Raw genomic sequence first — 27,674 nt, forward strand, 5'->3', positions numbered from 1 at the left:
AATCCAGAAATAAACCCACAATTATATGGTCAATTAATCTTTGACAAAGCAAGAAAGAATATCAAATGGGGACAAGATAGTCTCTTCAACAAATAGTGTTGGGAAAACTGGACAGCAAAACACAAAAGAATGAAACTAGACTACTTTATTACACCATACACAAAAATCAATTCAAAATGGATGAAAAACCTAAATGTGAGACCAGATACCATAAAAATCTTAGAGAGAGCACAGCAGTGGCATTGGCCACAGGACCTTCTTTCTAGATATGCCTTTTGAAGCAAGGGAAACAAAAGAAAAAATAAACTATTGGGACTACATCAAATCAGCAAAGCTAAAAGGCAACGTATGGAATGGAATAAGATATTTGTAAATGGCATATCTGATAAAGGGTTAGTATCCAAACTATATAAAGAACTTCTAAAACTCAACACCCAAAAATCAAATAACCCAATTAAATATAGGCAGAAGACATGAACAAACATTTCTCCAAAGAAGACCTACATATGGCCAACAGACACATGAAAAAGTGCTCATCATCACTTATCATCAGGGAAACGTAAATCAAAACTCCAATGAGGTATCACCTCACACCTGTCAGGATGCTAAAATCAACAACACAGGAAACAGGTGTTGTTGAGGATGTGGAGAAGGGAGAACCTTCTTGCACTGTTGGTGGGAGTGCAAACTGGTGCAACCACCGTGGAAGATAATATGAAAGTTCATCAAAAATTTAAAAATAGAACTACCCTACAAATGAGCCGTCACACTACTGGGTACCCAAAGAATACAAAAGCACTGATTCAAAGGGATACCTGCACCCCTACGTTTATAGCAGCATTATTCATAATAGCCAAGATATGGAAGCAGCCCAAGTGTTCACTGATAGATTAATGGATAAAGAAGATGTAGCATGTATATTATTCAGCCATAAAAAAAGAATGAAATCTTGTCATTTGCAACAACATGGATGGAGGTAGAGACTATAATACTAAGTGAAATAAGTCAGAGAAAGTCAAATACCATATGATTTCACTCATATGTGGAATTTAAGAAACTAAACAAATGAGCAAAGGGAAAAAAAGAGACAGAAACAACCAAGAACCAGACTCTGAACGGTAGGGAACAAACTGATGGTTACCAGAGAGGGGGTGGAGGGATTCCAGGTGAAATAGGAGATGGGGAATAAGTAGAGCCCTTGTCATGGTGAGCACTGAGTGGTTAAAATAAAAAAATATAAAAATATGCTTAAAAAATAAAGATACCTTGTTAAATACAAGAAAAGATGCATGTATTTTTTTTTAATTTTTTTTCCGATCTTTATTTTAGAGAGAGAATGCAACTCAGGGAGAGAGGCAGAGGGGGAGAATCCCAAGCAGGCTCCACACTCAGCGTGGAGCCCAACGCGGGGCTCGATCCCACGACCCTGGGTTCATGACCCAAGCTGAAATCATGAGTCAAACACTCAACCCACTGAGCCACCCAGGTGCTCCAACAAGATGTATTCCCACAGAAAACTGTTGAAAGAACCAATTATTAGGAAATGGTTGGATAATCCAGGGCCTATCAACACAGAGTACTATACAACTGTATAAAGAATGAGGAGTGTCATGAGGTATGCCCTAAAATAAAAATGGCAAGATGACCAAAGCTATATTTAGTGCACCACAATGGATGTGCTTATGTCTGTGCTTTTTCTTTTAAATTTTTATTTTAAGTAGGCTCCACACCCAATGTGGGGCTTGAACTCACAATCCAGAGACCAAGCCTCACGTGCTCTGAGCCCTCACTGACTGAGCCCACCAGGCACCCCTTGTGTCTGTGCCTATAGGTATTTCCATTAAAGGAGCAACAGGAAGATAAACCACAACATAGTAAATTGAATCATGGTGGGGGGTGTAGGGCAAGTAGCAGAGAAGAGAGCTGCGGGAAAGGAGTTGAAATTGAATGAGTGAATAAGTTTTGTTTGGTAGATTTGGTATTGCAGGTGACTTTGTTTTCTTCAAATCCTAATGCAAATTTAAATTGTATAAAGGTCCTAAATACATTTCTTTTTTTTTTACACGTTTATTCATTTTTGAGAGAGAGAGAGAGAGAGACAGAGTGTGAGCAGGGGAGGGGCAGAGAGAGAGGGAGACACAGAATCCAAAGCAGGCTCCAGGCTCTGAGCTGTCAGCACAGAGCCCAACGCAGGGCTTGAACCCCCAAACCATGAGATCATGACCTGAGCCAAAGTCGAATGCTTAACCAACCGAGCCACCCAAGCACCCCATGGTCCTAAATATATTTAAAAATAAAACAAAGGTGTCTGTTGGTTTTCTAGGGCTTCCATAAGAAAGCACCATAGACTGAGTGGCTTAAACAACAGAAACTTATTTCCTCACAATTCTGGAGCCTAGAAGTCCAAGATCAAGGTTTCAGCAAGGTTGTCTTATTCTGAGAGTATGTCCTTAATTTATAGATTGCCACCTTCTTTTTTTATGTTCACATGGCATTCCTTCTACGTGTGTCTGTGTCCTAACGTCCTCTCATAAAAGTACCAGTCATATCAGATTAGGGTCCACCCTAATGACCTCATTTTACCTTAACTCCCTCTTTAAAGACCCTATCTGTAAATACAGTCACATTCTGAGGGACTGGGGGTTATGACTTCAACATGGGAATTTCAGAGGGACACAGCTCAGCCCAAAATACTGACCAGGAATGGATCAATTTGGTGGCTCTTTGAATAACCATACAGAGAGATTCCAAGTGACAGTGCGTGCAGTAATCACACAGTACCTGCCTGGTTGATATGCCTGAAGGATGAAAGGAAATGCAGATGAGAGAAAAATGATTCCAGCTAATACACCCACTTATCAAATTGTACCCTCCCAGTGGATATGCTCTAGGGCGAAAAGGAAATGCAGAGGGCTATTTATCCTTCCTGGTGCTAGGTGTTCTGCAGAAGCCGCGGGACACCTTGGCTCAGACTGACAGAGGTAAGGCATTTTAGACGTAGAACATAGACTTCATGCATCCAGGAGCTAGATCCAATCTTTCTCAGGCCCTTAAACATTAAGGGAGATAAACAGTCATCCGAAGTTATCCCAGTTTCTGTCTAGAGGTGGATGGAGGAGCTGGGCTAGAAGTTCATGCTGTAATTTATGCCCTGTGTTCCCTAGGGCCCAATCATGGATCCTTCATTCCTGGTAATCTTTCCTTTGCTCCTGGCCCTGTCAACACCTTGCAATGCTTGTGATTGTAAAATTCAGCACCCTCAGACATATTACTGCACATCAGATGTCGGTGAGTCTTAAGGGGACACCTTAGAGAAGTCTCCACCAAGGAGCTCTCACCATAGGGTGTAGAAATGCAGAGGTGGGGGGAGCTCAGAGGTGGGTGATCTGATCAATGCCTTCATGAGACTTTGGATGTGGGAATCCTAGAGCAATGAAGCTATGGGCCCCTGACCCATTTCTTCCTCCTCCCAGTCATATTAGCTGATATACAAGGACCAGGAAACAACACCGTGACAAAACAAGGTTTCAGAGTCAATGTCATTAAGGTAAACTCAGTACCTCCTTTCTTCTTACCTCCTTTCCTCAAAATCAGCAAGACTATCTGCTCTTGCTGAGAGATTTGGATGGTTTCTGGAGCCTAGCAACTTCTATGTAAACCTAAGGTCCTAGTCACTCTTTCCCTCCCATTGCAGGTACTCAAGGCTCCCAGAGGCATCCCAACAATCCACGAGATCTACTCACCCATCAGTTGGAAAGACTGTAGTTATAGGCTGAGGACCACTCAACAATCACTATTACTTATCGCAGGTGAGCATCCCTGTCCACATACAGCCCCTCAACCTTGCTACCTCCTCCTAAAAGGACCACCTGACTTCTGCAACTAACCCCACCAAGGACCAAGGGCCCCATTATCATGATCTGACAGACTCTTCCTGGGGCAATGCTGGACCCTCATTCATGGCTGACTCTGTACCAGCCTCAGGGGTTCTAGACCCTCTGGTCTGACTTCCCAGGGGATATGCATACATGGTATACTAACTCAGGCCATGCTCCCCCCTCACTGCAGGCTATCTGAGGGGGGGCACATTGCGCTTCACAAGATGCCATCTGGTCTATTTCTGGTACCGGCTCACCAGACAGCAGAGGCTAGGTTTTGAGGCAGCATACAGAACAGGATGCAAATGTCAAGTGAGTATGGTGATTTTTCTCTGCAGCCCAGGAACTACTCTTGTCCCACGTCCTTGTTCCCAGATCTTCCTCCCTGCTGTCTCCCTCTGGATGACCCTTGCTCTTTCACCTTCCTTCCATTCCCTGACCTCTTCCCACTGTTCCCTTTCTGTCCTTTCCCTCCTCACTGCTCCCCTTAGCCTCTCCTTGTTGACAGACCCTTGTTGCCCTTGTCGGTCCAGGATGGAGTGTATGAACAGGAAGTGGGCAGTTCTGTATCTCCCTCCACACCTAGGTTCAGCCCTGCCTCCACTGCTGGCATTCCTGCCCTCAACCTGACTTTGGAGAGTGTGTGTGGAAACAAAAAGACTGTAACTACAAGGTATGGGAAGGAAACCATTCCTTGTTCTCCATGTGTGTGCCCTCCATGAATGGGTACTGTGAATGGACCCGCATCCAGATGAACGATCCGTACCAAACCTCGGCTCCAGCGACCTCTGTTCACTAGGCCCGGAATCATATAATAGAGTTTAATATTCTGTCTCCTGGTCTGGCTGCTGCTAACGGAACTGAGTTAGTTTTGTACACCTCCACTGAAGTGTACGCTTAAGTTTTGTTTACTTTCTGTAAGTAGTGTACGCATCAATAAAACTTACAAAAACAAATCCCAAGTTGATAAACCACCCTGATGACAAATTCCCTTTATCTTCTCTGTTCATCAATTATCTTTTATTTCTTCTTCATCCAGCAACCTCATGCCAGACTCTAATCCTTCTTATTGCACAATTCCTGACATTTCCTCATCCTCTCAAAGCAAGAGCCCTGGGTCCAAACAAAGGGACAGATCCAGATCCAATCTGACCAAGGTCACACTCCACCTGACACACCCTTAACCTTCCCCAGATGATTTGCAGAACCATAAATCACAGGAGAAAGGATATTCCTTGTTCCCACAGAATTAAGACTCACTTGCAAATATAAACATTGTTCCTTGTCATATTAAAATTCTGAAAATAAAAGACTTTTAAACTTTTATAAGAACACAAAAGGCAACATTTTTAGGACTTCAAATCACAAAAGTTCCAAAATATATGAAGGAAAATGTTGATAAATTCCACTACTCTAAAATAAAATATCTTTCCCCAAATAAACCAAAGTACCATAAACACTATAAAAATATAAGACACAGACATAGATTGGAATTGGAAAGGATTTACAGCTTTATGATAAAAATTAGGTCTGAAGAGTGTTTTGGGGAATTGGTTGAAGTTTCCCTTTGAACATAATTTATGAACTTAAAAATTTCCCAGAGTCCTTCCAAAAAGAGTGTCTTCTCTGTGTTATTATTTAATTTAATTATGTATTTTATTAATCTAATTTTATTTTGTTAATTATTTTAAATTTGGGGATCATTTTGGATTTACAGAGGAAGGTACCAAGATAGTACGAAGAATTCATACATATTCTTTACCTAGTTTGCTCTAATGGTAACATCTTATGCAACACTGGTATATTTGTTAAAGCTAAGACATTAACATGAGTACAATACTATTAACTAAATGACACTTTATTCAGATTTCTACCACTTTTCCCTCTTTTTTGTTCCAGAATCTAATCCAGGATACTGCAGAAATTAGTCTGGTCTGTGACAACTTTTTTTTTTTAATTTCTTGAAGTTTATTTATTTGTTTTTGAGAGAGAGAGAGAGAGAGAGAGAGAGAGAGAGAGAGAATCCCAAGCAGGCTCTGGGCTGACAGATGGGGGCTCAAACTCATGAACCATGAGATCACGTCCCAAGCCGAAATAAGAGTCGGACGCTTAAATGACTGAGCCACCCAGGCACCCCTGGTCTGTGACAACTTCTTAATGGAACTTCATTTTCAGTGACCTGGAAGTTTTACAGTGTACTGGTGTTCTGGAGACTCCCTCAATTTGGATGTGTCTGTTGTATTTTCATGATCAGACTGGGGCTGTCGATTTTCAAGAATAGCACAAAGAGGAAATACTTACTCTCGTTGCACTGTATCACAAGTACCTAGCCTTGATATTACATCACTGATAGTGTTAACAATGATCACTTGGTTAGGCTGGGGTCCGCCAAGTTTCTCCACTGGAAAGGCACCGTTTTTCCTTTTTATACTCTTCGCCATGTCCCATTGGTTTTTAGTTGAATAATGGAATTTAGAAAATCGTATCTGGACACGGGTTCGTCATTGCTACTGGGGTGTCACTGCTTCCAGGCCTTCTCAGTAGACAGAACTAGGAAACATATGTATGCATATGAATTTAAGTATATCCACATGGTTATAACTATGACCCTTTCTCTCAATATATATTAAAATAAACCTGAGTTTCATACTAATGCCAACTACAGAATAATATAGTGCTCATTATAGCTCTCACCTATTGATTATTTGTACCTTTTTTTTCTGACAATAGGAAACTTGACTTTTATTTTATTATTTGTTCGAACCTAGTATATATGTAAAGTAGTTTCAGCATGTACCCCTGTAAAGTAAATTTACCAATATAGTACCAGGTTTATGTAGTTTTTAACATAAATCCACTCATTCAAACTCACATGCACACAGTTTCTACCCTAAGGCCCCAAAGGGTCCCAAACATACCTGGGTCCATTCTGGGAAAGGAGGCCCTAGGGGACATGGTGCAGACTCAGAAATCTGGGTGAACTTACATGCATTGCCAGGAATAAAGACACCGCCTGATATTTCTACATCTACAATCCCAACCTAATTGATCCCGACCCCCAATTTCAACCTTCCAGTGAGCAGGTCTTCCCATTTAAAACTCTCAGAGAAACATAGATCTCCTGGCAGAAGGTCAAGAATGTAAGTAGACATGGTTATGGTTAATAGGCACAGAAGAGGCTGCCAAATCCACGCACCAATTGTCTGTGGTCTCGCTCTCCCTGGAGTTCAACCAGTGACCTTGGAATCAGAAGAGAATTCTAGAAAAGAAGACTGTGGAAAAAATGGCACAGGCTTAGGGAACCAAATGGGAACAGGAAGGTTTTCTGTGCCTATCAGGCCACACACACATGTGCACACACACACACACACACACACACACACACAGTCACAAAAATGTTTATAAATATTTGTGTATATGTAGGTGACATATATTTCCTAGGAAGCTTTATCTGCTGAGAGACTAAATGAAATGAAATTTATCAGTTGCATAGGGAATAGTTTCTTACATAGGGCACAAAAACCAGAAAGTATAAAAGACAAACTGATAAATTGTGCCTCATTAAAATTTAAAACTTTCATTCTTCAAAAGCTGCAGTTCCAAAAATAAGAGAATGAGCCCCAGAGAGGGGAGTTAAATGCAAAACACATATATCTGACAAACATGCTATATCCAGAATATATTAAAAGAAAAAAAACCTCTTGCTACTCAAAAGGAAAAATAACAATAAAAATGAGCAAAATGTCTGAATAGACACTTCATAAAACATGATACATGGGATGCTCAGTGAGTTAAGTGGCCAACTCTTGATTTTGGCTCAGGTCATGATCTCACAGTTGGTGGGTTTGAGCCCTGCATCACGCTCTGTGCTCACTGCACAGAGCCTGCTTTGAATTCTCTGTCTCCCTCTTTTTGACACTCTCCTGCCCGTAAGTATGCTCTCTCTCTCTTTCTCAAAAACTAATAAACATTAAAAAAAATATTAAAAACAACATGATACAGGAATGGCCAATGGTCCCTAAAAATATTATTGGAAAAACACAAATAAAGCCTCTATAAGATACAACTTCATATTCACTACAATGGCTAAAATTTAAAAGAATGACAATACCAAGTGTTGACAGGGATTTGAAGTAACTGGAATTCTTCCAGTTTGTTCTTGGGATTATAAAATATTGCAACCAACTTGGAAAACATTCAACATTTTCTTATGAAGTTAATGATACAATTATCATAGGATCAACAGATTACAAACATATTATTTATACAAATAATGAAAACAGAGAACTTCTTTAAAAATAAGGAGACTTGTAATGAATGTATATAATAGCTTTATTCATAATGGCAAAAATCCTGGGAAATAAACATTTGTTATCAGTAATTGAATGAATAAACAAATTTTGGTTTATTCATACAATGTAATAGTAACCACCAAGAAAAGGAACGAACTACCAGTATAAATGACAACGTGGATGCATTTTATAAGCATTGTCCTGAGAGGAAGAAACCATTTATAAAAGAGATTGCTAACTATTTATGTTAAATTCTAGAACATCCAAAATTACATTTATAGAAAATAGGTCAATGTTTGTCTGGCCTAAGGGAATGATTAGCTCCAAACATGTATGAGAGACTTGGAGTATTTATGCTGTTTTTCTGTCTCTTGATTAAGATATTGTTACCTAGTGTATTTATTCACAAAAATTCTTTAGACTGTGTGATTGAAATGTGCAAGTTGCATTGTGTGTCCATTTCATTATAAATTTGATTACATCGGTAGCCATCATTTTATTACTTCTTGTGATTCCATGGGTTGGCTAGGTGGAACCTCCCCTCCATGTGACACCATCTGCAATTAGCTGCTGATGGAAATGGACTGGAACATTCATTTACCACTGCCCATGTGTCCATTTATTATTATAGGCTGAATTGTGCTCCCAAAATTTATATGTTGATGTCCTAACCCCCAGTACCTCAGAACGTTACTGTAGTTAGAGAGAGGGTCATTAAAGGCATAAATAAAAGGAGGTCACTAGGGGTCATTGGGTCACTAATCCAATATGACTGGCATCCTTATAAAAAGAGATTAGGACACAGACACACACAGAGGAAGGGCCATGTGAAGACACAGGAAAAGACAACCATGTACAAGCCAGGGAGACAAGCCCCAAAAGAAACCAACACTACTCACAGCTTGGTCTTGAACTTCTAGTCTCCATAGTTGTGAGAAAATAAATTTATGTTGTTTAAACCAACCAGTCTGTGTTACTTCACTATGGTAGTCCTAGAAAACTAATGCAGGTATTTTTTAACTTCAGGTCATTTCTCTTTCCACAGAACCAATATAACCAGGAGCACTTCCTTGTCCTCTCTGAATTGGGAGAATTTTTCCCTCATCTCTTTGTCTGAAAGTCACCCTTGTGTTAGCATATCATATGGTAGCCATCCATTTTCACCTTGTTTCAACACACCAAGCCAGCCCATCTATTAACAACTCTGGGTCTGTCTTTGTCCATCAGGGGGTCAAATTTTGTGAGTAAAGAAAAAGGCTTGGTGCAGGTAGTGATGATAGGGAAAAGAGAAGACAAAGAGGTACACCAAATATAAAGAATGGGCAAAAACAGAAAGAAAACAAGGAATAAGTAAAGGCAATGAAGATAGAAGGAGAACAAAAAAAAAAAAAAAAAGAAGAAGAAGAAGAGGGAGACGGAGCAAGGTACAGCAGGAGAGAGAAAGCAATAGCTCCTGGGCTGAAAGAACATTTGGTGGATCACTCATGGTAGAATTAGCTTCTGCCTTGTAGACACCAAGATGCTTTCTTTCTGCTCCTAGTTGTACATTCCCATATTGCATGCTACATCTATTCAATTTTAATTTATTGTTACTCAAAGCCGCTCATGAAGAAAGAAGTCAAACTTGGAGTGTCAGCACACTGTGTTCCCTCTGTAGTTTGAGTGAATCCAGCCCTGGGGCTTCAGGATACCCTGGGCAAGGAAGCAGATCAGCCCTGGATAGGCAGTCCTGGGAGCACAATGTCCTAAATTATTAAGGAGAGACAATGACTGTGTTTCTGGTCTGTTGGCCAAAATTGAGGGTTCATGTTGGCGGTCAGAGAAAACAAAGTGCTGGGGTATATGAGCTCATTCTAAATGGAGTATTTTTTTTGCTAGAAAATACTCACTCATGAATGTATTTTTTCACCATGGTGCTTTTTCTCATCAGATGTGTAGGTATATTGAAATTTCTCCTCAGGAGACTTGATCATCTGTGGAGGAAAGAGGAAAAATGATGCAGACGCAGGAATATGTGTGGGATGGGAGGCTGCAGTGTTGGTATTTGACCAGGACCTGTCTGACCCCCACATACTGCACATTCTCTCACAGCAGGATGGAGAATCCTCTGTTCTCATAGGGAGATGTGTATGGAGAGGAGATGGTAGGGTGAACCTGGTAATGTGATTTCATAGAGTTGCATTTTCCTGTTGAAATGGTGAGTCCCTAGAATAAAGCCATCTTGATTGAGAGATTGGAAAAGAGTATACATGGACCCTCTCATGGTTATGTATTCATGTGTCTCCAGCCAAGTCTCAGAAAGACAAAATACGTAGCCCCATGGCACCCACATGCCCTATCCCCCACTCAACCACCACAGCAGGGAGAATTCTTACCCCTTACAACCAAATGGTGAAATACCATAGGCAGGGACTCTGCATTCTTTACAGACTCACCAACTTCTAAGTAAACAATCCAGTGGTATAATAGCGTACAAGAGTAGACTTGCCCAGGCATGGCCATGATAACCAGGAGGATACAGAGACCACCAGGAAGTTGGGAGCCAGGTAGGAGCCTGGATACCAATGAAGGATTTAGGAAAAGACTTTAATACAGTCCTTCTGTCTTTACTGATATAACATGATAATATTACAGAATGTGGATAAATAATATTAGTGGTTTGTGGTAAGTATTCCTTTAATCATCATGAGAGACAAATTTTAACTTAACAGTACCTAAACTCAAGGTACTTGGGTTAAAATCCAAATTGCATTAATTTCTGGCTGTAGGACCTCAGGACAGCTCGTTAAACAGCTCACTCCTTAGAACCCTCAACTGTTAAATGTAAATAATTACAGAACTTTTCATACAGGACCACTGCCAAGATTAAATGTTAAAAACATGAAATGTACTTGAAGTATTACCTGATACCAAGTAAGCACTCAATCAATTGGACTTGTATTGTATATTTCATGGTTAGTAGTTATTATTACTCACACTGGCAATAATGAACACTACTTTAATAAATAATTATCTAACCCTTTTTTTAATGTTTATTTATTTTCAAGAGAGAGTGTGATTGGGGAAGAGCAGAGAGAGAGAGGGAGACAGAGAATCTGAAGCAGGCTCCACACTGTCAGCGCAAAGCCCAGTGTGGGGCTCAAACCCACCAACCATGAGATCATGACCTCAGCCAAAATTGCACACTCAACTAACTGAGCCACCCAGGCACCCCAAGGATCTACCTCTTTCAAGCCTCAGCATACTCATAAAAATATGAATTTATTCTCCTAGTTTTGAACTATCTCTTCATTCCTAATTGCAGTATTAATTTCAGTCATATTGTTAATGTAAAAGCAAAAAATGATATCAATGGCACATCACAACTATCCTAGTTTCATATAGATTAAAAAGGAACAAGATTCACCAGTGTAGTATTAATCATGGTTTTAATGTTATGATAATGCAAATTAACAATGTACTGAAATCATCCTCATTTCCTAAAAGGAAACCAATATTTTCTTGTGACTACTTCTTTGGCCCTGGAAAGGTCCTGCAATATGAAAGAACTCTGTAAGATGTCACAAAATTGCTCAGAGATTAGTCCCTATAGTCACTTTCCCCCAATGTCCTTCAAAGTCGGCCATGAATTTTCTTGTACATAGCCATGTCCCTACATCCTCACCTTACAATGACCACTCTCTCTCCATTCTCTGCAAATTCCCAAGTTCAGGCAGACACTTGGCTGGACCTTACTTGCCAGTCAGGGGCCTATTGCCATGCCTCTAGTATATAACATTTAATCTTCTTTAGGCCATGAGCCCTGATATTTATTTATTTTTTTTTAATTTTTTTTAACGTTTGTTTATTTTTGAGACAGAGAGAGACAGAGCATGAACAGGGGAGGAGCAGAGACAGAGGGGGACACAGAATCTGAAACAGGCTCCAGGCTCTGAGCTGTCAGCACAGAGCCCGACACGGGGCTCGAACTCATGGACCATGAGATCATGACCTGAGCCGAAGTTGGACGCTTAACCAACCAAGCCACCCAGGTGCCATTTATTTATTTTAATGTTTACTTTTGAGAGAGAGAGACAGAGCGTGAGTGGGGGAGGGGCAGAGAGAGAGGAGGAGACACAAAATCTGAAACAGGCTCCAGGCTCTAAGCTGTCCACACAGAGCCCAACACAGGGCTTGAACTTGGGAACAGTGAGATCATGACCTAGGTTGAAGTCGGACACTTAACCCACTGAGCCACTTGGGCACCCCACCCTGATTTTAGCCACATGCCCAGGCTTTTGCATCAGGAGAAGGTGCCAAATGGGTCAAGGATCAATTGCTTGTTCCTAGGCCCTATCAGGGCCTCTCAGTACCACCCATGAACTCATCCAATACCCCTGCATAAGCAAGGGGGAGAAAGACCACATTGTATCTGTGGTCAGAGATATATGAGTGCAGTATGAATTCATGTTTATTTTAATATATATTCAGATGCCCAGATGCACAAATAGATATGCTTATATACAAAGATTAGCATATGTATGTATATATAAATAAATATGCATATATAAATATGTGTTTGTATTATTTATTAAATTAGTTTGTTTGTTTGTTTACTGGCTCTGTCTCCTAAGCAGACCTAGAGGCATTGACACCCTGATAACAATGAGCACACCTAGTGCCCAGATCTTGGTTTCTAAACACCATTATCTAATAAAAGAAATCAGAACTCTTTTGGAAAAGGGCTGTATACAGGGCAAGGGCAGTTAAAACACAAGATGATCCCAGGTATATTAAAAAGACACATGAATCAATATGAAAAAACTCCCAATAGCCATGGCTGGAACAATTTTCCAAGCAAAATGTGTAACAACTGAAACAATTAAAATACGGGACAATTTTCCTAACAAATACATAATATTAAATTATAACTCAAAGAATAAAATAAATATCCATCATTCTGTGCCAATAAAAACAAAATATTAAATAAATGAGGAGAAGGGACAAATCTTCCTTACAGAAGAATTGCAAGGGAGCCTCGTGGCTCAGTCAGTTAAGCGTCCAACTTCAGCTCAGGTCATGATCTCACAGTTCATGGGTTCGAGCCCCATGTCGGTCTCTGTGCTGACAGCTCAGAGCCTGGAGCCTGCTTCAGATTCTGTGTCTCCCTCTCTCTCTGCCCCTCCCCTGCTCATGCTCTGTCTCTCTGTGTCTCCCAAAAATAAATAAAAGTTAAAAAAAAATTCAAATAGCATGTGTAGATATGTGCCTTCTAGGAGGTGGGAAATTCATTTCCTTTCTCTTAAGTATGGAGAGGACTTACCATGTCCCAGAGAATAGAATACAGAAAGGAGAAAATAGTGATTTTCTAGTAGAAAAACACTGAAGAAACCATCTTAACCAAGTGATCAAGGCTACTATCAGCAGATATCATTTATAGCAATACCATATACAATGAAAAACATACTCCACCTCTGAGTACATCTTAAAAAACACCTTTTCTCTTTTCAAAGTGCAATTTACTTAAATATGTCACATAATGCATTGTATTTAAATTACAATTCCTTTGTAAACCTCTGTTATACTAAATTTGTATGACTGAATCTATAACCACTAACTTTATTTTTTTATTTATTTTTTAATATAATTTGTTGTCAAGTTGGCTAACATACTGTATATACAGTGTGCTCTTGGTTTTGTATAACCACTAACTTTAAAATAATGCAACAAAATGAAATGCTGACCATTCAGTTTTGTCCTCTGTTTCTGTTGGACTTTCTCATCTATCTAGGACCCACTAACACAATGCAGACAATCTCAAAATGTGACTACTGGCATATAAGCTCTTACCTTCCAGTCTTTCGAGATGTTTCCTGAAAATGTGACTCAAATTGAATACTTCCCTTGGAGATAACCAATTCATATTGTTAATGACAGAAGATGGAGGTATCCTGGCCTTCATGATGCTTAGCACATATATGTTGAAAAATAGCATACTTAGTAATTTCCAGATCTTGCCATAAGCATGTTTACAACATCTCTCTTTCACATACTCTGAATTCAGTTTTTGGTTTTGCAAGCTGAGGGGAGTTTAGGAGTCTCTACAGTATTTGGTTGAGACCATCATTGCTTGTCAGGGAAGTGAGCTGGCAAACAGATGATGAGGATAGACCATTTGTGCTAATTTAAGTGATCTGTGTGTGATTTAACTCGTGCTCTTGATGCCAAATTTTTGTGCAAACGTAAGTATCCCCTGGTTCCATATTTAGGTTTTAGGAATGCCTAATATTAAAGTTGAAAAGTTTTAGTGGATTTTCTCCTCAAGTTCAGCAATTTGCCTTTACAAAAATTACTTAATGATTTTGACCTTAAATTTTTCACCAAGAGAAAACAGACAATAACAAGATAATATCCCTAAACCTATGAATTCATTTATAATGTGACACCAGATGATGCCAAAGCCAGCACCAGATATTGAGGCTACTTTGAAGGATGATGAATGGTGACATTCTAGGGCTCTGTTGCTGATTAGTGAGATGCTCTCCTTTAAAAATCTTTATAGGTGGCTCAGTTGCTTAAGCCTCCAACTCTTGGGTTTGGCTCAGGTCACGATCTCACAGTTCACTGACAGCACGGAGCCTGCTTAGGATTCTCTCTCTCTCTCTCTCTCTCTCTCTCTCTTCCCCTCCCCTACTTGCACTCTCTCTCTCTCAAATAAACAAATAAACTTAAAAAAATAAAGATCTTACAAATAAAATAATCATCCATTAAGGAAATGATTAAATAGGGCCTGAAGGAACCCACAGAGCCCGTTGTAGATTGAGGCATACAAACCAGTACGTTAGGTTATAAGTGACAGAAAACTAGCTCAAAGTCACTTCAGCATAAAAGGGAGATCTATGAGCTCTCCTAATTAGGAAATAAAGAACTGCCCCTGGCTTCAGGCCTAGCTTGATGCTAGGACTCAATACCCGTAGGACTTTTAGTCCGTCTCTCCCCCTCATGAATCTGCGAGACTCTTCTGGCCTCCTTCCTCAGACAGGTTCTCATCTGCCAACTCAGAAACCCCACAGAAAATAACCAGCTTTTTCTCTTCTCGGGCATAAAAATCCAAGGAGAACTCTCATTGGGCCGTGTACCCTTCATTCCCCAATAAGTGTGGTCTGAGCTGGGGTACTCTGATTGGACTGGGTTGACCCAAGCCTTCTACTCTGTGTCCAGGGAAAGATGGTCATGACCAAAAGAGCCATGTGGGTGAGGGAGAAGTTCCTGATAGAGAAAGATGAGCAATCCTTTCTTAACTCCCTTTTATTTATTTTTTTTAATTTTTTTAACGTTTATTTATTTTTGAGACAGAGAGAGACAGAGCATGAACGGGGGAGGGTCAGAGAGAGAGGGAGACACAGAATCTGAAACAGGCTCCAGGCTCTGAGCTGTCAGCACAGAGCCCGACGCGGGGCTCGAACTCACGGAGCACGAGATCATGACCTGAGCTGAAGTCGGATGCTTAACCGACTGAGCCACCCAGGCGCCCCCCCTTAACTCCCTTTTAAATGAATGCCTTAGAGTTGGTTTCTCTTACTTTCAACCCAGAATCCCAACTACTGTAGCGCGTTGTAGGAGATGGGACAATGAGTAGGGAAACTGCTTTCTAGGCACAGGACTGTGACACTGCACACCACATGTCTCACAACAGCCCTGGGGTGCTGATACAGAGCTGCTGCTCAAAGCTCTTGAGCGTCAAGCTATACCACCAGAGAAACACAGCAAGTTGAAGAATGGAGTGATGTTTTGCCTGAAGGAAAAGAAGACAGACTTGAGGGGCGCCTGGGTGGCGCAGTCGGTTAAGCGTCCGACTTCAGCCAGGTCACGATCTCGCGGTCCGGGAGTTCGAGCCCCGCGTCAGGCTCTGGGCTGATGGCTCAGAGCCTGGAGCCTGTTTCCGGTTCTGTGTCTCCCTCTCTCTCTGCCCCTCCCCCATTCGTGCTCTGTCTCTCTCTGTCCCAAAAATAAATAAAAGTTGAAAAAAAATTTAAAAAAAAAAAAAAAAAAAGAAGACAGACTTGAACTGATCCCTGCCAACAGCTGGGATGTGTAATTTAAACATTCCACTGCCCTAAAGGGAGTCGTGTAACCTGGAGCGAGTGGGTCAGTCCTGGTTTAAAATATTCTGCTCACATCAGCCTAGATATTGTCACAATGCCCCCTGAAGAGCTAATTAATGGTCATACTCACCCAGGGTAACACAACTAAAACTGGTTCCCAGATCCTGTAATGAGAAGATTCCAACACATGTGTTGCAGGGGCAAGAGAACAAGAACTTCTTTTGAATCCATAAAGCCCCAACAATGCTACCACCATATTATTCATTGCATATGGTGTGAATAGATGCAAAGATGCGGTCCCGAGCATTTTTCTAACTGTAGGGCCTTGAAACACATTACTTGAATTCTCTGGGCATCTGTATACTTTGTAAAAAATGTTTAATAGTCATCGCTTCGTGGGGTTAATGTGAAGATTCAATCTGCCTACTATGTAAAGTGGTTGGTACAGTGCCTAGCACATAGTAAGTGCTGAACAAACATCGGCTCTTATTATTATTACAAGAAGTATAGGGCAGCCTCCACCAACCTAATTTAAGAGGCAGAAGAACTCTTAGTTTCATCCAAATATGTTATATACACCACTCTGGCCATTACAGATTCATCACTTTGGATTAACAAATAATCTCTATGGCAATGCCAAAAACTCTAGTAGGAAACATGAAATACTACATTCAGGACTTTCATAAATAGTTCTCAATGTTGTTATTGCCTCCTAATGGGTTTTAATGAAGAGAAGGGTGACATGAACCACAAGAATCTTCAGATAGGTACAGATTGGGATCGGTGACACTGGAGTGTTATCAGTGACACTGGTGGGCTGCAATGGGCTGAGAAGAAAATGTTTTGATGGAGAATTTTCTGATATCACAATGATCTTTAATTCTCATTATTCACCAGGCAGATTAGCTGGTCTCAAACACAAACACAAAAACAAAAACAAACAAAAACAGAAAACAAACACACAAAAAACCCCTATCTCAAAGCTCCGTAATGTTTGGAACAGGAGTCTACGTATCCAAAACATGGATTTTTCTGCCATCTGCTGGTCATTTTTGAGAAGGACAACAATCTTTATGTGAGCAAAGATGGGGTCTTTGGTGCCTCTCTTCTTTCTTGCCCCACCTGGGGACTTGCCCACAAATCTCACTGGAACAGTGGGTTGTAGAATTTAGTTTGTGAAATGGGTGATGGGACTTTGGAGATTAATTATGGTGGTATATGGAGACACTGATGGACTTGTATGGGGTCAATGATTAGTGTCAGTGGGTTCAGTAGCAAATGTCCGTGGGGTAAGTGAATGTGGCTGAGACCTGAGTGATTGAAATGGTACCAGAAACGGATTTTTTTTTCTGGACTTAGCAATGGAGTCTCTAGAAATAATGTCTAGAATAGGATATTGAAATATCTGAGATGTGGAATCTATTTTGTCTATGGTACACAGTCTGTAGGATAAATGATGTTTAGACAGAGGTGTCTGTGATGTGGGTTCTAGAGGCCCAAGAATGTGGAACCTTATGTTAGTTGAATGATTGAAAAATGTTTCAAAATTTAATATATATTAGGTAAGTTTATCTAGCCCATGTGAGTTTCTTGGCTGTGTAAACTATCCTAGTTCTTAGGAGATGCATGTATTCAGGGGTGAAACATACTGATTTCTGTGATTTACCTTCAGTGTGGTTTAGCAATAAAATGTGCATGTAATTTTCAAAACGGTTAAAAACTATCAACAAATTAGAAGTTCTAAAGTATGTATGAACTGTAAACATTCTCAAAAGACACAAAATTAACTTGAATGAAAGGAAAGATCCATTGTGTCTGGGGTTCTCTAACATCAGACACCTCACTCCATCCAAAGTAAAACAGCGTACAAAAAAGAAACAGATCCAGAGAAGCCTGGGGTCAAAGTCCAGCTGACATATCCTGAAACTTCCCTACGTAATTTGCTCAACCAAGAATCGTTAGGTGAGGAAAGGGAGAATATTCTAGTTCCCGTAACACAAAAGTTTTAAACTTTTATGATAACACAAAGGAGACTATCTTTAGGACTCCAAGATACAGAAGGCACAAAATGTGAAGGCCATTATTAATCAATCTGACTACTTTAAAATAAAACATGTTTCCCAAAATAAAACGAAATACCATAAACACTGTAAGATGAAAACACTGCAAGATGCAGACCCAGGGTAGAATTGTAGAGAATTTACAGAATAAGTGAGGTCTGAAAAATTAGTGTTTTGGAGAATTGATTGAATTTCTCCTTTTAGCATAATTTGTCATCCCCAAACTTGTTCAGAGTCCTTCCACAAAAGTGTATCCTCTATTTTTTGTTCTATTCGATTTTTTATCATAGAATAAATTTAGATTTGCATAAAAGGTTCTAAAATGGTACGTAGAATTTTTTTTCATACCCTTCCACCTAGTTCTTGCCCTAATGAGAACATCTTACATCACCAGGGGACGCCGGTCAGAACTAAAAAATCAACATGGACACAATGCTATTAACTCAATGGCAGACTCTATTCAGATTCCATCAGTTTCTCCACAAATGTGGTTTTTCCATACAAGAATCTAATCCAGAATATCACAGCCCTCAGTCACTGTATCTCCTCAGTCTCTGATCTGTGACAGTTTCTTGATCCTTCTTTGTTTTCCATTAACTTAGAAAACTTAAAAGAGTGTTGCTCACCTATTTTGTACAATGTCCCCCAATTTTTGTTGGTCTCCTGTATTCTTATTATTAGACTGAAATTATGGTTTTTGTGGAGAAAATTACCACAAAGAAGAATTGCCCTTCTCATCTAATCGTATCAGGGGTACATTATATACACATGATACTGGCGATGTTAACATTTATCACTTGGTTGAAGTGGCGACTTACCAGGTCTCTCCACTGTAAAGCCACTTTTTATGTTCCCCTTCCATACCTTTTCATTTGGAAGTGAGTCACTAAGTCCAGCCCACATTCCAGGGCAGGGAGAGTAATTGGAATTAATTCAAATTGCTCTGTAAGGGAGATCTGCTCCCCTTTCCCACCCCCATCTATTTATTTAGTTAGTTATTTGACATTATTATGGACTCATGGAGATTTATTTTGTTTTGGGGGTTATAATCCAGTCCTCATATTATTTATGTATTTGCTCAAATTGTTCTAGCTTTGCCTATGGGGAGCAATTTCAGGTTGACTTCTGTACCCGTTTGCAAAGCTCATATTTTTAAAATCAGAGTATGGTATTTAAAAACCAATATCCAGGGGCGTCTGGGTGGCGCAGTCGGTTAAGCGTCCGACTTCAGCCAGGTCACGATCTCGCGGTCCGTGAGTTCGAGCCCCGCATCAGGCTCTGGGCTGATGGCTCAGAGCCTGGAGCCTGTTTCCGATTCTGTGTCTCCCTCTCTCTCTGCCCCTCCCCCCTTCATGCTCTGTCTCTCTCTGTCCCAAAAATAAATAAACGTTGGAAAAAAAAATAAAAAAATAAAAACCAATATCCAGAGGAGTAATGTCATCAGAATGGCCGAGTAGGCAGCTGCAAGCTCTCATCTCCCCCCGAGACACATCAAAAAACAAGCAGAAAATGTCAGAACCAACTTTATCAGAACTCTGCGAAACAATCAACAACTGACAGCAGCCAAGCAAATGCTGAATCAAGAAAACAATATGACTTCAACACAGTAGAAAAGTTCTGTGGTGACTTTATTTGCCTTTATTCCCCCCATTCCCAGCTATAAGGTGGTTTTAAAGCAATAGCAACTTGCATTTCCAGAGAGGCACCCTGCTCCCTGAATCAGGAAGGAACAGAATAGACCTTAGTGGCAAATTAGTGTGTGTGTGTGTGTGTGTGTGTGTGTGTGTGTGTGCGCGCGCTCAAACCTGTCTGGTGGTTTATCTGAAGGACTGACGGAGGTTGTTCATCTCTGTTTCATCTAACTTGGAAGTCAGCACAAGGGAGTAGGTCTGAAAAGTAGTAAGAGTGGCTCAAAACACTACCAGGCCTGCTAACTCCCCTCAGGTGCCAGAAAACTACCTGGTCTTACACAGTTTACCCCCTCGAATGTGCCTACTTCTGCTGTCTGCCATAGCAATTCTGGCTGTTCTCCACCAAGGGCTTTCATCATTCCCCACTTCTAGAAACCATCCTAGAAACACGTTCCCACCATCTAATTCAGTTCCTGCCATTTGGGCAAATTGCCCCAGCTTTAGCCATTGTGATGTCCTTCAGACTGACTCCCGTGTCCTTTTGGTATATCTGTAACTTTTATTTACTTATTTAAAAACTGTACATCCTTCCAGGGCATGGTTACTGGTGGGGGTGAGGAGTGGAAAAGAAAGGAGGTTGGCTGAAGGGTACAAACTTTAAATGAGATGAATAAGTTCACAGGATCCAGTGTACAACATGGTGATGTTAAGTCCTGTCTCCAAATTTAATCTTCAATACCGTTTGGCCACCAATCACAGATTCTTGTCCCATGTCCACCTCCAGGGTCTTGTGAGTACATGACAGCTAGATTCCACTATTCTATTGAAATATTGCCCCTGTTTTGCTAGCAGGCTCAATATGTCCCTGGCTAGGATGTATTATGACTTTCTCTTAGTTATTGACTTCATGGGAAACACTCACAAGGCTTTGTGTTAGGAAAGAATTTGGTAGGATGTGATAAGAGTGCAGGACCTTAGAGAAACAGTTGATTCCAGAGCTGAAGAAATGAAAATGCACAGTGGCCCTGGGGCATCATCTCATGCCATAAATCAAAGATTTTTTTTCTAGCTTCATTAAGGTACAATTGATTTTAACACTATGTATATTTAAGGTATATAATGTAATAATTTGATATGTGGTATACATTGTGAAATGATGACCAGAGTCAAGCTAAATTAACAAATCTGTCACTTAGTGACTTTGTGTGCATGTGTGTGTGTGTGTGTGTGTGTGTGGTGAGAACACCTAACATCTACTCTCTCAGCAAATTTCAAGTATACAATACAGTATTATTAACCAAAGTTCATCATGTTGTACACTGGATCTGAAGGACATCACAATGGCTAAAGCTGGGGCAATTTCCCAAAATGTATGTTGGCCATATAGGCTGACACCCCAAAAGAATAAAGTGAGTATCTTTTACCAGATGGTTGTAAATAAAATATTGAATAAAGAAATCAGCAAAGAGAAGGGGCAAATTGTGGAAACCCCTGCAAAACTTCACTTCCCTCCTCTTTGGGTGCAGGCTGGATTCAGTGACTCACTCACTTCCAAATAACATATGAAAAGGTAAAAGTAGTGACTTTAGAGTGGAGAAACCTGGAAGACACCTTCTTAACCAGGGGATCAAGGTGAATATAACCAGGGATAACTCGTAGTGGTATCATTTGATATGATGCAATGAGAGGGCAATCCATTTCTGTGATATATTCATCTAAAAAGCCTATAATCCAAATCTAACCAAGAGAAAACATCATACAAACCAACAGTGAGAAACATTTTACAAAATACCTGACTTGTATTCTTCAAAATTATCAAGATCATGAAAAACTAGGAAAGAGTGAAAACTGTCACATATTGTAAAAAGCTAAAGAAGGCAAATAGAGACTCCTGGATCTGATCAGGGAAGTGAAAAAGGCTATGGGTGGCAAGACTGTGTACATGGGAATAAAGTTAGGTTAGCTCATAGTATTGTACCAATGTTAATTTCATTGTTTTGACAGGTGCACCAAGGTTATGTAAGATGTTAACCCTGAAGAAACTGAATGAAAGGTACACAGGAACCCTCCATACTTAACTTCCAGCTTTTCTGTAAGTCTAAAATTATTCCAAGTTAAAAGTTCATTTATTTATTTTTTCAAAAGATTTTATTTTTAAGTAATCTCCACACCCAACGCAGAGCTCAAACTTACAACCCCAAGATCAAGAGGCATATTCTCCACCAACTGAACCATCCAGGTACCCCTAAAAGTTTATTTAAAAAGTCATATTTTAAAAAACAAAATTGTAGGGGCGGCTGGGTGGCTCACTCGGTTGAGCATCTGACTCTTGATTTCCGCTCAGGTCATGATCCCAGGGTCTTGGGATCCAGCCCCACATCGGGCTCCATGCTAAGTGTGAAGCCTGCTTCAGATTCTCTCCCTCTCCTCTCTATCTCTCTAAAATTAAAAAAAAATTAATAAACAAATAGAATCAAAAGTCTCTAAAAGAATAAACAAAATAAAACAAAGGAGCCCAGGGGCAGGTGGAGTTAGCGACCAATGTAAAGGAAACTAAGAAGAATTATTCCAGTTGCCCCGTGAACCCATCATTAGCCTGTATTTTACTCATGGTTATGCCCCAAAAGATGAAAATGAACTACAGTTGACTGTACATCCTCCCAGGAGCTTGAAGGCCCTACCGAAACTTTGTGGTGCATCTCAGCTGAGACGGCCAAAGGGGAGACGCTGTAGAACAGTGACCTAGACTAGGTGCATCTAGTCTACAGATTCCAAGGGCAGATATGTTTGTGTCTAAGCTGTTATGGATTCGTTGACCTTCTTAAGTGCACACATGAATACATTTCCTCAAATTTGAGGAGCTTTCAGCCATTAAATTTTTCTGCCTATTTCTTTGTTCTCTTTCTAGAACTAAGGTTATGTGTTTAATGCAATATATTTAATGGCTCCCCAAGGGTATCTTAAGATTTGTTCATTGTACTTCATTCTTTTATTTTTCTGTCCATCAACTGGATACTCTTAATTGATCTGTCTTCAGTTTTATAGATTCCTCCTACTTCTAGCTGAAACCTGTCATGGAAACTCTCTTATCCGTATGAGTTATTATACTTTTAAAACTCCTGATATTCTCATTGGTTTGTATTCATAACTTCAACTCGTGTATTCATATTATCTATTTTACGAGTCATGTAATTATCTTTACCTATGCTTTCTTTTCATTTTAATCACATATTTATAATACCTGTTTTGAAGTCCTTTTCTGCTCAGTCCAACATCTCAGCCCCCTCAGTATGCCTGCTGACAGATTTTTTTTTCCTGTGTAAAAGGCATACTTTCCTATTTCATTGCGTGTATTACTGAAAAATTGGCAATTTAGACAGTACATTGTACCAACTTTGGATTCTGTTCCCACCTTGTGAGTGGTTGTGGTGGCTGCATTTTTATTTGTTTGCTTAGTGATTTGCCTGGACAAGAAGTCTGTTTCCCCCTCAGTGTGTGTGTGACTGTTGTCATCTTGTTTCCTAGAGCTTGGCGTTCCATCCCTACACCCTTGTTACTTCCCCTCAATAACAAGATGGCACTTTACCCTATTCCAGCTAGAGCGTATAAGCATTGTTTATGGAAACGATGGAGCCAGAGAAAGGGATTCACTAAATTTGTATATGATGTCCTGGCAAACTCCTAAGAGACGCATGTATGAAAATGACCAGAGCCAACACAGCAAAATGTTTGAGAAATCGACTACTGTATAGAATACCAAACAGGTTTCACAATTGGCCTCTGGGTGGCACACAAGTGAAAGAAGTCAGAATCACATTGCAAAGGCTTTGAAAGCTAAGTTCATAGCTGAACTACAGCCCATGGCAGTAGGCCAGAGTGTGTGTTCCCAAACCAAATGGGTGGGCCACTTACTAAAAGGGAAGATTTTAAAAGGAACCATGTTAAATAATAGTCAAAATGTTCCCAATATAGTCTAAAATAGCATAGTTGCGGGGCATCCGGTGGCTCAGTCGGTTAAGCATCCGACTCCTGATTTCAGCTCAGGTCATGATCTCACGGTTTGTGAGTTCGAGCCCTCTGTGCTGATAGCATGGAGCTTGCTTGGGATTCTGTCTCCTTCTCTCTCTGCCCCTCCCCCGCTTGCTCTCCATCTCTCTCTCTCAACATAAGTAAAAATAAACTTTAATAAATAAATAAATAAATAAATAAATAAATAAATAAATAAATAACATAGCTGCCTCCTCTTTTGTAGATCTGTGGTTTGCCTTGTTACCGCTTCCAACTAAAAATCTTCTCCCTAGTAATTCCTGTGGCTTGCCTTCAGTTTTAATTTCTTATGATTCAGAAGCACTCATGGGAAAAGAAGTCAGAGCCTGAGGGTGACCTAAGTGCATGCAGGTATCCACAGAAAAGAACACACTGTGGTCCACAAATAGTCTATTCCAGAGGCTCAGGGGACCCTGGGGCAGGTATAGAATGGGGCATGGTTGACCAGTCCTGGGAGTGCAGTGTCCTGGGTGCCTCATGAAGAATAATGTGCAGAGAGGGTGACCTCTTAGCCTGGGAAGATGAATGGTCCGCTTTGGAGGAACACATGCCAAGGGTTAGGGGTAGGAGTCTGGAGAGTGATCAACTCACCCTAGATGAAGAATTTCTTCCGAGGTGTCCACTTCTGAATTTAAACACTGTTGTCCTTAGAAGTCAGATAAATGAACTCAAATACCCCTTCAGTAGCCTTGATCACCTGTAAAAAGATAGGAGTGTGGCATGGGATTGAAGACTATGGGAGTGTTTGGGTCAATTCAAGCTGCTATAATAAAATATCATAGACTGGAGCACTTAAACAACAGACCCAGTTTATTTCTCACAGTTCTGCAGGCTGGGAAGTCCAAAATCAAAGTGGCCACAGCCTTGGTATCTGGTAAGAATCCACTTCCTGGTGTGCAGACCACTCCCTTCTTGCCATATCCTCAGGTGGTAGAAAGAAAAAGAAAGTAACTTCTCAGGTCTCTTCTCATAAGGCCATTAACCCCATCATGAGGACCCCCTCTCACAATCTTCTAATGGCCCAATGGCCCTATATCCAAATAGCATCACATTAGGGGTTAGGGCTTCAACATATGAATTATGGAGGGCATGATTCAATTCATAGAAGGTAGGCAGAATAATGGCTCCCCCAAAGATGTACTTGTGAAGAACTTGTGAATGTGGTACCTTACATAGCAAAAGGAATTTTGCTGATTTGGTTAAATGTAAGGACACTGAGTTGGGGAGAGTGTTCTGGATTATCTGGGTGTGCCCAACTTAGTTGTATGAATCTTAAAAAGTAAAGAACCTTTCCTGGTTCTCAGGAAAGTAAATACAACCCTAGAAGAATCATTATAGGGACGCAGCATAACTCCCAGGTCCTAGACTGAGCCAATCGTATGCAACATTAATGGCCTCACCCCCATCCTAAGAATGTTCAAGACCTGTCAGGCCCTCACTGGAAGGTCACACACAAGTCAGTGGTCAATGCTTATGGCTCTCATCCCAAACTACAAGATTGGCCATGCCCAAGACATTACCAAAGCCAGTCCATGCTTCCTCAGGGAATGAACAGAGAATCTGGCTTCCTCTTACCCATGGCTTCAAGACCTCAACCAGTTCATCTGGTCTGTACTACAGTTTGTGGACCCTCCAAAAAGTCTTATGTGTCCTTGAGCATTGGAGATCCTGTATGCAAGAGTCACAGGAGAGCACACGTCAAGCAAGGAAATGTCCCTATCGAGTCAAAGACTTAATGAGTGGGCAATTACAGGTGAGAAAGCAATCAGCATACCTTCATAAATGCTGGATACACATTAATCTGTAGCCAAATCTTCAGCTTTTCCTCAGTCCTGGGAAGACCCAGAGATGAACAGGCATTTGGCCAGAGGACATAGGAAGGCCAGGCACCAATGCCCCTGTTGCCCTCCAGGGTCCTTCACTTGGATTGTGACCCCAGGCTATAACCATTCCCCATGACCTCCTCTGCACACAGTAGGAGATTATGCATATCAGAAACAAATCTATTCGATTAGGTGCACCCTTTGTCCTCTCAAAGTCCCCAGGGGATTTTAGAGGAGGTAAGTTTGATTGTCTGGGCCTGGACCAGTTCATCTAGTCTGCCGTAACTCCTGAGCACCCACAATAGGTGCTTCCTGCCTCAGGCAGTGTAGTTCCCCAAAAGCCCCCTGAAAACAGGAGACCAGGAAGAGGGATACTGGGCCATTAATCTTCAGGGGAAAATAAAATTCTAGACAGGGGGATGTCACGGACAACATAGGAAGCTTTCCCTGTGCATCATGCCCTTTCCACAAGCCTGTCCACTACCCCGTGAACTATTGCCCTGTTCCTGCCTTGGACCGGGAGCCAGGCTTACAAGCTCATCAGACAAAAAGGGTCAAGCTGCCAGTGGCATCCATGAAGCATGGACCTACTCCTTAAACTAAACTCACATCTCCAGTCCATCTCCTGTGTTTGACCAAGACCTTGTGGGGATCAGGGGCCAGACCTATCACTCAACCCTCCAGACAGGCTGTGTTCTCCCTGTCTCTCTACCCCAGATGACTCATGCCTTCCACAGACTTTAAGGGAGATTCACGAGATATAAGAACTTTTCTTAACCTAGAGCACTCTGGACCTGGCACTTGTCTACCTCCAGGTTTTATACTTTCGGTGGTGTAAAGACACAGGCTGTACTCGACATGGAGAAAAACCAGGGTCAAGAGTGTGACTTGCAGATGAAAGAGAACACAAAGTGGTGAAATCAAATGGAATGAAGAAACACAGAGGAGGTTTGTCAACTTTTTACTTATTATATTATGTTAATGCATAAACTTAACGACAAAATGCATGAACACTGTGTGCGTACAGCTTTGTGAGTGGTAACAAAATGTACACACCTGTTTCACTAAGACGCAAGTCAAGAAGCAGAAAAAAACAAGTGCCCAAGCACTGATCCAAAATCATGCACTTGGTGAGTTTTGAGGGTTTGGAGGGAACTGACGGGAAGAAAGAATGGAGTGTTTGGCATGACTGGTGTGCCTGGGAATCTTACAGCGTTGGGGAGCCTGGATGGCCTGGGCGGTTTGTTGAGCCTACGGAGTAAGACGGCTCATCAGTTGGGTGAGGTGAGTGAAATGCAGGAGGCTCTCGTTTATGTGATTCTAGTCACAGTGACCAAGTAGGAAGGGCAGGCCGGAGCTGGTCAAGGTCAAGTGAATGAACTCAATGTTTTTGGGCAAATATGCCCCATGGGACAGGACAGGAATTCAGGAAAGCAGCAACTCACATTAGTTTTACAGTCTGTCTACAGAGTTCAATGTCCAGCAGTGTCAGGTCCCCTCTGCTCTCCGTTACTGGAGTCCACCCCGATTAGACAAGAGAAGTGAATGGGGGCATGTGAGAAAAAGAAATGGGGCTGTGGTGAAGCCACAGAGGAGAGAGATGGGGTAGTGAGGTAGAATGGAACAAGGAGAGAAGGAGGACAGAGGTACAGAGGTACAGAGGTACAGAGGTACAGAGAGAAGGAGGACAGAGGTACAGAGAATAGTGATAGGATCAGAAAGGAGTGAGAGGCCAGGAAACAAGGTGAAGGAGCTCGCAACAGTGACATTCGCTGCAGGTGCAGCCCTGGGGACTGCTCATGAGATAGTTTAATCCTACCTTTAGGAAGCTTTGGTTTTGCTCAGAAAAGGACCTCCCC

General features: G+C 41.0%; 1 long non-coding RNA gene across 2 annotated transcripts; it reads right to left on the reverse strand.

Annotated features, from left to right (window-relative positions):
• Nucleotides 1-8,213: 8,213 nt before the first annotated feature.
• LOC124511505 (uncharacterized) lies at nucleotides 8,214-26,855 on the reverse strand. Of its 2 annotated transcripts, XR_006961910.1 has the most exons (4): nucleotides 25,767-26,855; nucleotides 25,568-25,660; nucleotides 24,584-24,914; nucleotides 8,214-10,143 (listed from the first exon to the last, which is right to left on the reverse strand). It is a non-coding gene; the product is annotated as an uncharacterized LOC124511505 (long non-coding RNA). The 2 variants fall into 2 exon arrangements; XR_006961909.1 differs by having other exon boundaries at nucleotides 24,584-25,660.
• Between the last annotated feature and the right edge of the window lie 819 nt (nucleotides 26,856-27,674).

The sequence above is a fragment of the Lynx rufus genome, unplaced genomic scaffold (genome assembly GCF_022079265.1).
Source record: "Lynx rufus isolate CCGP_SWC_20201006 ecotype Redwood Valley unplaced genomic scaffold, mLynRuf1.p SCAF_16, whole genome shotgun sequence".
Classification (NCBI taxonomy): domain Eukaryota; kingdom Metazoa; phylum Chordata; class Mammalia; order Carnivora; family Felidae; genus Lynx; species Lynx rufus.